The sequence below is a fragment of the Rutidosis leptorrhynchoides genome, chromosome 3 (assembly GCF_046630445.1).
Source record: "Rutidosis leptorrhynchoides isolate AG116_Rl617_1_P2 chromosome 3, CSIRO_AGI_Rlap_v1, whole genome shotgun sequence".
Classification (NCBI taxonomy): Eukaryota; Viridiplantae; Streptophyta; class Magnoliopsida; order Asterales; family Asteraceae; genus Rutidosis; species Rutidosis leptorrhynchoides.
The window spans coordinates 648,056,150-648,072,138 of record NC_092335.1 but is presented as its reverse complement, the minus strand read 5'-3'; the positions used below and the strand labels follow the sequence as shown (position 1 = coordinate 648,072,138).

Below are 15,989 nucleotides of genomic sequence, written 5' to 3'. Positions count from 1 at the left end.
TATTCCAACTATAACTTAATCAACTTGTATTGTATATTATGTAATCTTGAGATACCATAGACACGCATACAATGTTTCGACCTATCATGTCGACACATCTATATATATTTCGGAACAACCATAGACACTCTATATGTGAATGTTGGAGTTAGCTATACAGGGTTGAGGTTGATTCCAAAATATATATAGTTTGAGTTGTGATCAATACTGAGATACGTATACACTGGGTCGTGGATTGATTCAAGATAATATTTATCGATTTATTTCTGTACATCTAACTGTGGACAACTAGTTGTAGGTTACTAACGAGGACAGCTGACTTAATAAACTTAAAATATCAAAATATATTAAAAGTGTTGTAAATATATTTTGAACATACTTTGATATATATGTATATATTGTTATAGGTTCGTGAATCAACCAGTGGCCAAGTCTTACTTCCCGACGAAGTAAAAATCTGTGAAAGTGAGTTATAGTCCCACTTTTAAAATCTAATATTTTTGGGATGAGAATACATGCAGGTTTTATAAATGATTTACAAAATAGACACAAGTACGTGAAACTACATTCTATGGTTGAATTATCGAAATCGAATATGCCCCTTTTTATTAAGTCTGGTAATCTAAAAATTAGGGAACAGACACCCTAATTGACGCGAATCCTAAAGATAGATCTATCGGGCCCAACAAGCCCCATCCAAAGTACCGGATGCTTTAGTACTTCGAAATTTATATCATATCCGAAGGGTGTCCCGGAATGATGGGGATATTCTTATATATGCATCTTGTTAATGTCGGTTACCAGGTGTTCACCATATGAATGATTTTTATCTCTATGTATGGGATGTGTATTGAAATATGAAATCTTGTGGTCTATTATTATGATTTGATATATATAGGTTAAACCTATAACTCACCAACATTTTTGTTGACGTTTTAAGCATGTTTATTCTCAGGTGATTATTAAGAGCTTCCGCTGTCGCATACTTAAATAAGGACGAGATTTGGAGTCCATGCTTGTATGATATTGTGTAAAAACTGCATTCAAGAAACTTATTTTGTTGTAACATATTTGTATTGTAAACCATTATGTAATGGTCGTGTGTAAACAGGATATTTTAGATTATCATTATTTGATAATCTACGTAAAGATTTTTAAACCTTTATTGATGAAATAAAAGTTATGGTTTGTTTTAAAATGAATGCAGTCTTTGAAAAACGTCTCATATAGAGGTCAAAACCTCGCAACGAAATCAATTAATATGGAACGTTTTTAATCAATAAGAACGGGACATTTCAAAATCTGCCTTCAAAGAATCCAAATGATTCAGTGCCTGCTAAAGTCATTAACGAATACCTTACTCTTTATTCTAAACCTTTACAGACAAATCTTCATCATCATCCATCAATATTAGAAATTCTAAGATATTATCATATCTTTCATTATAAATATCCGCGATATTTTTGAAGATATTTTCACAACTAATCTTATCTGAAGTCATTTATCTCTTTGCGCTATCAGTGTTACATCATATAAGAAACTATTAGTTTCTATATTCTATAAACTTTCGAGTTTAAATTATGAATGTTTTGAAGTAGTGTTGGGAACTGAAGCATGAGTTAGTATAATATAATGACACTTGATCAACGTGATTATATTACAGTAAGTCATGCTGAGTTTCTAATGGGACATGACGATTCACAGACCATGCCGTCATCATGTTCCATGTTACACGACTCTTGTATTCTATTTAATCTCTAAAAATATCAAGAATATATTTTCTTGATGATTCGGTCTTTTCAGGGTATTCTGGTAAATTAACAAATCAAGATCGTGCCATTACCATTTCCTTCTTAGAACATTAACTATGTTCATTCTGAAATTCATATCTGCGAATACTGAACCATTACAGACGTTGCTTAATCGCAAGAAAAAGAAACGAAAGGACAAAACTCCAAAATAGAAATTGGAGTATAAATCGCAGCAAATAGAAGGGAGCATTAACTGTGGATGTCAATGATTATAGAAGACAAAAGCAGGGGCTTTGAAATATAAGGGAAGATATAAAACCCAACAACCACCCAAAAATTATAAACCGTATATATCGATGCATATAGCAATATAAAGACACGGAAGAATTAAAAACACTATAAAACCGAGAGTATAGTAGAAGTAAATAGATTCTTCCGGAGGCAGATGATAAAGAAGAACGACAGATATGAAAGTGAGGAGTATATCGAGAATCAGTACTGGATGAAGCATATTGACAAATACTTTAAAATATGAGTTGAGGGAGAAAGAATAGAAGGTGTGAGTTTCATTTGCTCCCTTTTATATATATTTTTGGGACTGAGAATACATGCGCTGTTTTTTATAAATGTTTTACGAAATAGGCACAAGTACTAAAACTAATTCTACGTGGGTTTAAACCAGAAATATACCCTTAGCTTGGTAACATTAAACTACTTGTCTATGTACGGTAGGCGCGAATCCTAAAGATAGATCTATTGGGCCTGACAAACCCCATCCTGACTATGGGATGCTTTAGTACTTCGAGGTTATTTTAAACACACCTGATCTGGTGTACTTCAGAGGGTAAAACATGAACGTTAAGGCTTGTTACCGGGTGCCTACAATTTATAGAATACTCTTATACACTTGCGAGTGTACATATATTTATAAACGGAAATCTTGTGGTCTATTAATATATTGAAATGATTGTTATGATAAACCTATGAACTCACCAACCTTTTGGTTGACACTTTAAAGCATGTTTATTCTCAGGTATTAAAGAAATCTTCCGCTGTGCATTAGCTCATTTTAAGGATATTACTTGGAGTCATTCATGGCGTATTTTGAAAGACGTTGCATTCGAGTCATTGAGTTCATCAAGATTATTATTATGTCAATTATAGTTGGATGTATTATGAAATGGTGTGCATGCCGTCAACTTTCATTGTAAAGAAAGTTTGTCTTTTAAAAACGAATGCAATGTTTGTAAAATGTATCATATAGAGGTCAAAATACCTCGCGATGTAATCAACTATTGTGAATCGTTTATAATGTATATGAACGAGTCCTTTCAAAAACCAATTGAGATAATGCAAAACCTCAATTTCTCTGTCGTAACAACCTTAGTAAACATATCATCAGGATTCTTCGTACCAAGGATTTTCTCCAATAATAAAGTACCATCATTTATATGTTGTCGAATAAAATGATACCTTATCTTGATGTGTTTCGTACGACTATGAAACACCGGATTCTTCCCAAGATGAACAGCACTTTGATTATCACAATTCAAGACGCAATAGTCTTGTCTTTTACCCAACTTACCTAAGAAGTTTTTCAACCAAACAAGCTCTTTAGAAGCTTCTGCAATAGCCATATATTCGGCTTCGGTGGTTGATAAAGCAACACTCTTTTGTAGTCGAGACATCCAACTAACCACCGTCTTCCCTATTGTGAAAACATAACCCGTAGTGCTTTTCCCCGAATCGTCACATCCACCCAAATTAGCATCCGCATAACCTCTAAGTATGACATTGCTTTTAGAGAAGCACAATCCCATATTAGAAGTACCTTTCAAATAACGAAGTAACCATTTAACCGCTTCCCAATGCTCTTTCTCCGGATTAGACATATAACGACTTACAACTCCCACTGCGTGAGCAATATCGGGTCTTGTACAAACCATGGCATACATAACACCACCCACGGCCGATGCATATGGAACCTTTTCCATCTCCATTTTGTCTTCTTCTGTTTTAGGTGATTGACTTTTCGATAGCTTTATCGTGCTACCCAAAGGCATAGAACGAGCCTTTGAATTTTCCATGTTAAACCTCTCTACAACTTTCTCAATATATTTGGATTGAGACAAGTATAGAGTACCCTTCACACGATCACGCACAATACTAATGCCAAGTATTTGCCTAGCACCACCAAGATCTTTTATCTCGAACTCATGGGAAAGTAATTCTTTCAACTTGTTGATTTCGGACATGTTGGAACCTGCAAGTAACATGTCATCAACATACAACAATAAGATTATGTAAGAAGACTTGAATTTCTTCAAATAGCAACAGTGATCCGCTTCACATCTTAAGAAACCAATCTTCTTCATAAACTCATCAAACTTCAAGTACCATTGCCGAGGTACTTGCTTCAATCCATACAAACTTTTCTTTAGCTTACAAACCCACTTCTCTTTACCCTTTACCTCAAAGCCCTCGGGTTGCCTCATATAGATCTCTTCATCAAGGTTACCATGTAAGAATGCGGTCTTCACATCTAGTTGCTCTAGATGTAAGTCCTCAGATGCAACCATAGAAAGTACCAAACGAATAGTAGTCATCTTCACCACCGGTGAAAATATCTCTTGGTAGTCAACTCCTTTCTTTTGTTGAAAGCCTTTAACCACCAAACGAGCCTTGTACCTTTTCTTGCCATCCAACTCATTCTTGATTCGATACACCCATTTACTTTGCAACGCCCTTTTATCATGAGGTAACTTCACTAGTGACCAAGTTTTATTCTTCTCAAGTGACCCCATCTCTTCTTTCATGGCAAGCTCCCATTGTATGGATTCTTTTGTCTTCCTTGCCTCAAAGTAACTTTCGGGTTCACCATTCTCGGTATAGAGCAAGTAGTTTGCTGATGGAGAATACCTAGGATTAGGTTTGGGCACTCTAGTCGAGCGTCTTAGTGTAGGAGCAACCGAAATGGTTGGACCGGTTTCATTTGTGTCCTCCTCATCACTAGAACTCGCACTATGTTCGGAATCATCACCGCTTTTCGAATCATTTCCATCATTAGCATTTTCTGACGCCTCACCGTTAATTGGCAATTCATTGTTACCCGTACTCCCACTAGAACCTGCAAGATCATCAATAGAAACATCGTCAAAAGTAACATGACCCGGTTTAGGACTCCCCGTTTCCGGTTTGCCATAAATCGAATCTTCATCAAAGGTAACATCACGAGAACGAATCACTTTTCTAGCCTCGTTATCCCAACAACGATAACCCATTTCATCAGACCCGTAACCTATGAAAGTACACTTCTTTGACTTAGCTTCAAGCTTGTCTCTATCCGCATCTTTGGTCTTCACATAAGCATTACACCCAAAGATCCTAAGGTGATTATAACTCACCTTCTTACCTTGCCATTCTTCTTCGGGAATTCGGAAACCCAACGGTGTTGAGGGTCCCCTGTTAATCAAATAAGCCGCCGTATTAACCGCATCTGCCCAAAACATCTTAGGCAAACCGGCATGTAGTCTCATGCTCTTAGCCCTTTCATTTAACGTACGATTCATACGTTCGGCGACCCCATTGTGTTGCGGTGTCCCCCGTACTGTTTTCAACATTCTAATACCGAGCTTTGCACAATGGTCTTTAAACTCACGACTACCATATTCCCCTCCATTATCCGACTTCAAGCACTTGACTTTTAAATTAGTCTCATTTTCTACCATAGCTTTCCACTTCACAAATGTATTAAATACATCAGATTTAGCTTTAAGAAAATAAACCCATACCTTTCGAGTGGAGTCGTCAATGAAGGTGACATAATAGCGAGAACCTCCATGTGATTCTACATTGGTTGGACCAAACACATCCGTATGAACAAGCTCCAATTTCTCCAACTTAGGAGAATTTTCCGATTTCCCAAAAGTCACCTTCTTTTGCTTCCCATATACACATGGTTCGCAAAATCCAAGTTCTACCTTTTTCAAATCTGGAATTCTCTCACTCGAAACAAGCATCTTCATACCCTTCTCACTCATATGCCCGAGTCTTCGGTGCCATAGAGTTGATTCGGACTCAATATTAACCGTAGCAACCACCGTGTCTTCATCAAACACTTCAACCATATAAAGAGTTCCCCTTTTATGTCCACGAGCCACGACACAACTACCCTTAACCACCTTCCATTGGCGGTTTTCAAAAGTAACCGCGTTACCTTCATCATCTAATTGACCAACCGAAATAAGTTTCCTTTTTAATTTAGGAATGTACCTTACGTTTTTCAAGGTCCAATTAGAGCCAAGAGTAGTCTTCAATACAACATCTCCAATGCCCTCTATATTGAGTTGTTTGTCGTCCGCCAATCTCACCTTGCCTTGATATGGATGAAAATTCTTCATCATGCTTTTGATATGAGTAGCATGAAACGAAGCTCCCAAATCCAAAATCCAAGACTCCATAGAATTTTCAACACTACATAAAAGTGCATCATCACTTTCTTCCTCGGTCAAGTTCACACCTTTCGCTGGACCATTTTTACAATTCCTTTGAAAGTGTCCTTTTTGATTGCAACCCCAACAAACAGCTTCACTTCTATCTTTCGATGGATACCTCTTCTTAGACTTCTTTCTACCCTTCTTCTCACCGCGATCAAATTTCCTACCACGGTTGTCGGTACTTAACAAAGAACCGGATGTCGATTCCCCCGAGTTTCTCCTACGAGTATCTTCACCAAGAATCAAATCCCTTATTCCTTCAAACGCTAGCTTAGTAGTTCCCGTAGAGCTACTAACTGCGGTAACCGTACCCGACCAACTTTTCGGTAATGATGAAAGCAAGATTAGTGCCTTTAACTCATCATCAAACACAATATCTACCGATGCAAACCTCGATATGATGTTGTTGAACTCGTTGATATGATCCGTTGCACTCGTACCTTCCTTCATCTTCGTATTGAACAATTGTCGCATGAAAAAAACCTTATTAGAAGCGGTAGGTTTCTCATACATGTTAGAGAGTGCATTCAAGCAAGCAAACGTCGTCTTCTCATTCATAACGTTGTATGCAACGTTCTTAGCAAGTGAAAGACGAATCGCACCCAAAGCTTGACGATCCAAAAGCGTCCAATCGGCATCGCTCATGCTTTCGGGCTTGGTCTCTAACAGAGGTTGATGTAGCTTCTTTTGATACAAGTAATCTTCAATTTGCATCTTCCAAAAGCCAAAGTCTCTCCCATCGAATCGGTCGATTCTAAACTTTCCGTCTTCCGCCATCGTACCTAAAGTTGAAACCTTGAGCTCTGATACCAGTTGTAAGGATATTAGGACCCAAAACAACGCAAGTGATTCAACAAGATCACTCACCGATAGTAATTCTACAAGATTACTAACCCACTTAATGAACGAAAGATTATAAATGCAAGAAATGTAAATCGACACAAGAGATAACGTGGTTATATGCAATCGTTGTGATTGCTTTAGTCCACGGACCAACTAGAGAATGTATTTACTGAATATTTGTGGTGTGTTTACAATGAGTTACAAGAGGGTCTATTTATAGAATGATTTAAGGAGTAAGCTAAAAACAATTCCTTGAAGCTTCATGTGAGTTTCCTGACAGCTTCATGGAGGCTACATGTGAGTTTCCTGACAGCTTCGTGGAAGCTACATGTGAATTTCCTCACAACTTCGTGGAAGCTACATGTGAGTTTCCTAACAACTTCGTAGAAGCTACATGTGAGTTTTCTAACAACTTCGTGGAAGCTTCGTGTGAGTTTCCTGGAATCTTCCCTCTAATTGTTTAAAGTTCTCCATATCTCCAACATGTTATGCCTCATTTGATGTCTAGTACGATCAAGCAATATATCCATCATCTTGTTTAACATGGTATTAGATGCCATACAACCCTAATTTCTAATCTTTTTTTTTTCAAGCAAAAATCCTCGATCCTGAAACAAATTGTTTATTATATCCTCTAGTAGTGGCGGCCACCAACTATACTAAGTACCAAGTTACCATCAAAAGAAAGAAACAAAATTCGTACCAGGTGCAATAACAGGCCAAAATTATGCCTCATGTGTTGGTCCATTTTCAATTAGAACAAGGTAAGCACTTGAGTCAACTACCACTTTTCAAAACCATTTACTAATGAATGTAAAATCATGCAGGAGTAACCTCAACCTTAAAAAGTTCCTCAAGTGCTACCGCTGCTACATAAAAAGAACCCGATACACCAGCAAAATGCAAACTTTCTCGTTTGAGCCAGGTGCACATAGTTTTAGTTGCTTTTATAGACATCTCTTTCCATAAATGTATACGAATGAAAACTGTTCGTTGGTTTCGTTTTTGATACGTGTTGTTTTTTTATGATATGTTCTTTGGTATTATTGTTTTGGTAGCACCAGTAATGTTTGGATAGATTGGTAAAAGTTTAGTCATATAAAAAATTTAAGTAGGCATGGTGTTAATGAGAATAATGTGACATGCTTGAATATATTTGTGATTTTTTGGTGCTGTTTGAGGACTATAATCAATTTGCGGTGTTGGAATCATAATCTAAGTTTGGACATGAATTGGATAGATTATGGTGTAATGACTATGCCAATTGGGGTAATTTTGACTTTTCTGGTCAAAGTTTACTGGAAATAGTGTTTATGAGATGGTTTGATTGTTTGAAAATTCGCGTAGAAGTGTTTATTGGGACTCAAACGAAATGGATCAAAGTTATGGTTGATGGTGCAAGAATGTTGTTAGCAAGAGGAATTTTAAGTACAGATTTTGTATTCTTTTCTTGGTTAAACTGGAATAATGATTGGTCAAAAGTGGTGGTCATGGTAGACTATATTGTTAGATAGTAATGAAATTGAATGAGTTTATCTTAGCATAAGACTGAAAACTGTTTGTTGGGAATCATGGTTTGATTTTGACCATAAAAGTCAAATTACCATACTTTTGTTTATATTTTAACTACCGATTTTATTTTTTAATTAGGACAAGTTATTAGGGTTTTGGGATTTCATTTAAACAACAACTAACAAGACTATGTCCATTGCAATTACAGAAACGTCAGCAAAGGATCAGGAGAAAAAGGAGTAACACATCAAACAACAAAACCATCATGTTCTTCACCAGCTTTTGCAACTACCATCATATAAACTTATGTATTCTCCTCTACAACCTTATGTAAACTTATGTAAACTTTTGTATGTTTCTATGTAAACTTATGTACCAACTCTTGAACCTACCATCATATAAACTTATATTAAGTTATGTACTTTTCCTATGTAAATTTATGCATTATCCTACGTACAGATCCTTTCATAAACCACTAAGAGAAACAATCGCATCAACGCACAGATGACCAGCCGCTTGTTCATATCCTCACACCTTGTGGGTGTCGCTTGGGGTTTAGGTCATGGGTTCGAGCCTCATTCTGATCATCCTGTTAATCAATCTGTCTGAAATATGGAGCTCCAGATTGATCCCAAGGGAATTTTCTCCCGGATCCATTCAAGATTAAAACAGGTCAGCTTGCATCTCAGGATGGTTTAAGGATTGAGTTCCTGCAATGTGATTCGGGTTTTTTCCAAAAACTCGTACATTCGTGACAAATGAGAGTATTCGATGTCGAATACTTCTTTTAAAAAAAAGTTTTCGTAAACTCTTCGTCCAAACACCTCCTAAAAGTCAAAGTCCATATAAAATCATTACTCCTGTTTGTTTACCGGAGAATATTCCTTATTTCCTCAAATCCTACCAAAATATCCGACCCGGTAAATCCACGCAAGCATCAGGTGACCGTCGGATTACCAAAATCAGCAAATCACGTACTCTCTCAATATCTCGAGACTGACGTCAATCCTAGATCTCTCTGGAATCATCCTGACCCTTCATTTTTACTTTTTTTTCTCTCTCTTTTCAAAACCCTTGGGAGAACACTCTAGAATCCCCAACTTTCATCAAACAGTTACGACTTACCCACCCATTTATATACGTATACGTACAATATAAGTACACCCAAATTCCACCTCAGTAATTAATCTCTTAATCGCCAATTTTTTTTCAATTCACTTCACAATTCGTGTTTAATTGACTTCAATTGATCAATAATGGATGAGGATTTTGATATTCCGGCAGCTGACGACATGAACGACGATTTCATGGATGACATTGAATCAGCTCCAGTGACGTTAAAAGTCGGTGAAGAAAAAGAAATCGGGAATCAAGGTTTGAAAAAGAAGCTAATTAAAGAAGGCGATGGTTGGGACACACCTGAAAGTGGTGATGAAGTTGAAGGTATAATGTTTTTAGGGTTATACTTCTATACTGTTTCGAGATTTACAAATATATCTATGCTGACTGTGTGTGTGTTTTGTTGATAGTTCATTATACTGGAACGTTGGTTGATGGGACGAAGTTTGACTCCAGTCGTGATAGGGGGGCGCCATTTAAGTTCACTCTTGGTCAAGGTAACTTTCATAGATTATTAATCTGCAATTGCATAATTTATTGATATATTGTAATTTTTAGATTTACAGAATGCGTTTTGTGTTTAATTTACTTTTTGTTTGCCTTTAATTGTTAATATGTAGTAGTTTAATTTTAATAACAAGCAATTGGTCCACCGCGTGATCTTGCGATAAACTTAAGAATTTAGAAAAGTCACAGATTATCACAAAAAGTTACTGGTTGTTAAATACAAAAGGTTATTACATGAGTTTGCATATATTGCATAATCACATGCTCTTTTTGATCTTGGAATGTCTTTCCTACACTTTAGTTAGTGAAAGTTGTCCAACATGACTGATCCGGAATATATTAACACAATTTAATAAGGCATCCTAAAACATAGTAGTCCGAGATATTTAGCGTTTTTTGAAAAGCGTTCATTTTGTGTATATGTAGTTGCGTTGTGTTCGTAAAATTATTTCGAGTTGAACCGTGGTTTCGGAAAAATATAACGCGTGGCGAGTGAGAATATGTGATCCGTTGAAGATTTGAGTGATTTTTTTAAAGTTTTTTTATTAAGAAATATGTAATTTTTACTTTAGCTCTTGGAGTGTTTGATATTTGGCAGTAAAGAGTTTTAATGGGTACAACGATTTAAACAGAACGTACAACTCTATTCATCAATAGTAATTCAAATTTGCTCTAATGTATATATGTATAATATAATATAATGTTAAAACAAATGTACACTAAAGCTGTAATTATGTTTATATGTTAGTATACATTATATTTATATAAATTATATAGTAATAATAATTATAAAATGGTTGATCTATTCTAAATCTGTTTTTGCTTACTTTAATTTTAAATAAGTAAACAAGTGCTGTTTTTCATATATATTTGTGCTCATAATTCATTGTACGTGTTTCTTTTCGATCGTTTTAAGTATCACTTTCTTCTTCAAACTTAGCATATCATGATTGATGTAATGATATTTGTTTTATCTACAATATAGGTGAACATAAATGTATATGATGTTATTTTATGAGCAGCTAAGCTATGTGTATGTTTGATTTTTTCTGTATCATGATGTATATTGTGGTAGTATTAAGATGCATACTGTGTTACCTTGATATGTGAATAGTATTTGTCACAGAATTAAATCTTTTGTTTCTTGACAACAGGGCAAGTGATTAAGGGATGGGACCTTGGTATCAAGACAATGAAGAAGGGTGAAAATGCAATTTTCACCATACCTGCTGATCTGGCATATGGTGAAGCTGGTTCACCTCCAACTATCCCTCCTAATGCTACACTTCAGTTTGATGTTGAATTGATCTCTTGGGTTAGTGTCAAGGACATTTGCAAGGATGGTGGTATTTTCAAGAAGATTGTTAAGGAAGGAGAGAAGTGGGAGAACCCTAAAGACCTTGATGAAGTCTTAGGTTTGTGTTAAAGTTCCAAGCTTTAACTACTTTTTTACCTATTGTCCCTGATTTTAACTTGGTGGTTTGTTTATTTGTTTGCGATTTCAGTCAATTATGAGGTTCGACTTGAGGATGGGACTCTGGTTGCAAAATCAGATGGTGTGGAGTTCACAGTACAAGACGGTATAAGTTTATACGTGCACATTCTGTTTTGGCTATTAGATTATGTTTTTTGTTTTCAATTGTTGTTGATGTAGTTGTTTCTAATCAGGCCATTTCTGCCCTGCACTGTCAAAGGCGGTAAAAACAATGAAGAAAGGAGAGAAGGTCATTCTTACAGTCAAACCAGAATGTAAGTGTGATGTTGTGACTTTTAGAGGTTTTATTTGTCTTTTTTTTTTTTGCCTGTAAGACATTTAATATATGATTACCTCATTATTCTATTATGTAGATGGATTTGGAGAAAATGGAAAACCTGCCTCTGGTGATGAAGGTGCAGTCCCTGCAAATGCTACACTCCAAATAACCCTCGAGCTTTTATCTTGGAAGGTTGTCACAAATGTGAAACGACAAGAAAGTTATTAAGAAAATTTTGAAAGAAGGGGAGGGTTATGAACGCCCGAATGAAGGAGCTGTTGTTACAGGTTAGTAGCCTTGTTTCCCTGATATCATATTTATCTTTTGACTGTTTGTTTATCATATGGTGTCTAAATGTGCTTCCCGTTCTTTTTATCGACAGTTAAATTGATCGGTAAGCTAGAAGATGGTACGATGTTCATCAAGAAAGGTCATGATGATGTTGAGCCTTTGGAGTTCAAGACAGATGAAGGTATACAACATAGAAAGATGTTTTCTTTTTTGTTTTGTTTATTGTTTTGTGCTTCTACTTGTTTTAAGTTAGCTGACACTTTGGTTTTTACATGAACAGAGCAAGTGATTGATGGGCTAGATCGAGCTGTGATGACAATGAAGAAAGGGGAAGTAGCTTTTCTATCTGTCGCACCAGAGTATGCGTTCGGTTCAGCCGGTTCCCAACAAGAACTAGCTGTAGTTCCACCTAATGCAACTGTCACGTATGAAATAGAGCTCGTCTCTTTAGTTAAGGTAGGTATTTGATATTACTTGATGTTTTGATTAATTTAAACAAGATGTGTCAAACTTTGGTCTAGTAGGTTAAAGATAAAAAAAAGTTGTCATCTTGCTACTCTTTATGTTGACCCTTTTAACCATTTATAACAAAATGGGTTGAAAAAACCCATTTCTAAGCTGTTCAATGGCTTTTTCAGGATAAAGAATCTTGGGACATGACCACTACCCAAGAAAAGATTGAAGCTGCTGGCAAAAAGAAGGAAGAAGGAAATGCTTTTTTTAAAGCTGGTAAATATTCCAAAGCTTCTAAGAGATATGAGAAGGTATGATTATATACATTACCTGTGCAGATGTTTTACTGACTAATGGGAAGTTAGTGCATGGCTAAGTCTTGTTTTGTACTTTCAGGCTGCTAAGTACATTGAGTATGATACTAATTTTGAGGAAGAAGAGAAGAAACAAGCTAAAGCTTTGAAGATTAGTTGCAACCTTAATAATGCTGCCTGCCAGTTGAAACTCAAAGATTACAAGCAGGCTCAAAAGCTTTGTACCAAGGTTAGGAAAAATAAATAAATGAACACCCTATGCAACATGTGTGAATGTTGATTTGAATCTGTAACAATGGTGGGCTAACAAGTTGTGAAAACTGTAATTTATGCAGGTATTGGAACTTGAGAGTACAAATGTGAAGGCTCTTTACAGGAGGGCTCAAGCTTACATTAATGTTGCTGATTTGGATCTTGCAGAAATTGATATCAAGAAGGCCCTTGAGATTGACCCCAACAATAAGTAAGCACACAGTTTTCTACAATTATGATTAATGTTGAATGTTTTAATTGAAATATGTTACTGATTAATATGGTTATCATGTTGAAACCAGGGATGTGAAACTTGAGTACAAAGTACTGAAGGAGAAGATAAAAGAATACAATAAGAAGGATGCTAAATTTTATGGAAATATGTTTGCAAAGATGACTAAGTCTTCAACCAATGTGAGTCTTCCCTCTTTTATTTCATTAGATTTTAATGATGAGATTTATATTTATATGGTTTGTAATTGTGAGGTTTGGTGGATGTGTGCAGAAAGCAGCTACAAAGGAGGCAGAACCAATGAGCATAGACAGCAAGGCTTAATAAAACAATAAAGGATACCTGCTGTAGTGCAAGAGAGACATTTGGTGTTTTTTATGATCTAGTGCTCTTATCAAGTTGTTTGATTGATGGTGTCCTTTTTTTCTTCTTTGTTTTGTCTTTGTTTCTTGTCATTGAGAAGTGAAAACAGGAACTGATTGCAATGGGAAAACATATTTTAACTAATTTGGAACTTCGTGTAATCTTTCTTGAATTATGTCTTTGATTGTATTTGGATATTGGTAGTGTTTAATACAACTATGCCTGAGTTTCCTATCGAAACACCATTGATACTATGTAGAAGAAATCTCTCATTTATCATTGAGTTGATATGAACGAAGCATAATATATACATACTCGAAGGCTGTTGCTTAACAAATTACTCGTATATTGTTAGGAGTTTTCAGGGTCTGATGATTGAATCGTCCATTAAAGGGACCTGAAGCAATGCTGACATTGTTTATGAATAAAAAGTATAGTTCAAGCTGTCATTTATTTCTAAAGCTAAAACTGCACACAAAAAGTTAGCCTAGAAAGGGTTTAATGGTCTAATTCTTGTTACGTAGCGTGGTCCTGATTAGAGATGATTCAAGACATTGATTGTAAACATTTGCTGAATACATATCTCAATTCAATGGATCATTTATTCAATGAATCAGTTCATTTTAAGTCACACCTTGATTGACAGGGCCGGGCCACTATATAGTTAAAACCAAATAAATCAATGCTGACGCTTATTTACGAATCTGTGGTTCGAACTATGTTTAGGAAAGATTTAACTAATGATTAATGAATGAAGGTTTATTTTTATTCTGAAGGTAAGATGCAACTAATGGATACTGAAGCATGCATTCTCGATGAATGAAACCTTACATTAAAAGTTTGTCAAGTCAATTCGACTCGACCAATACCAAATGTCACCATCTAGCCCCAACTTTTACTACCTAAAGCTGTGATGGCCGCTGAAACATGTCCTGAGTATGAAAATAAGAACATGTCCAAAAATGTACAACTATCATTTAGACCTGTTTAGACCTTTTAATCAGTTGGTCCTTTTAATGTACAACTATCATTTAATCCTTTTAATCAGTTAAACCATTGTGCTAGCTATTCCTTTCCTTTACGGGTCATGAATAACACAAACATGATTCTTTTGTGTTGATATTGCACCACATTGATGAAAGACAAGCCAAAGTACACGTTACAAATATTTATCGGGTGAACACCTTTCACAGGAAAAAAAGTACACCTTTACCCAAAAAAAAGGTACACGTTACAAAGTTACTACTATGCTTTTTTTTTTTTTAATTTTTTTTTTTGGGAAACATATAGATTATTTCACCAAAACCAACAATAACAAGAACTGGACATGCCCAAACTCTAACATAGAAATACTAATACGACCAAAACAGAAGCCTAGCATTGCTACGGCTAAAATCACATAATTCAGTTGCCTTGATCACAACCGATGAACAGTTGACTTAATAACCTCAGGTCTTGACATTTCTAGATCGGTGTGCTGGTACTTTGGCTTGTCTTTCATCAATGTGGTGCAATATCAACACAAAAGAATCATGTTTGTGTTATTCATGACCCGTAAAGGAAAGGAATAGCTAGCACAATGGTTTAACTGATTAAAAGGATTAAATGATAGTTGTACATTAAAAGGACCAACTGATTAAAAGGTCTAAACAGGTCTAAATGATAGTTGTACATTTTTGGACATGTTCTTATTTTCATACTCAGGACATGTTTCAGCGGCCATCACAGCTTTAGGTAGTAAAAGTTGGGGCTAGATGGTGACATTTGGTATTGGTCGAGTCGAATTGACTTGACAAACTTTTAATGTAAGGTTTCATTCATCGAGAATGCATGCTTCAGTATCCATTAGTTGCATCTTACCTTCAGAATAAAAATAAACCTTCATTCATTAAGAAATTGACTTAACAATTATTAAAAAAGTTAAGAAATTGACTTAACAATTTCCTACAGTGATTTGGAAATACGCACACTGCGCTAAAAGCCCTGATAAACAGGTGAATATTTTTAATAATTAGTATCACTATTTACCTTTCTAACAGATAATACATTCCGCTAGCTTAAGACAAAATTAATGTTTTGCAAATATGTATATTGTTGTATTG

The 15,989-nt window shown here is 35.6% G+C and overlaps 1 pseudogene; it reads left to right on the top strand.

Annotated features, from left to right (window-relative positions):
* Window positions 1-9,690: 9,690 nt before the first annotated feature.
* LOC139899156 (peptidyl-prolyl cis-trans isomerase FKBP62-like) lies at window positions 9,691-14,130 on the top strand (annotated as a pseudogene).
* Window positions 14,131-15,989: the final 1,859 nt, after the last annotated feature.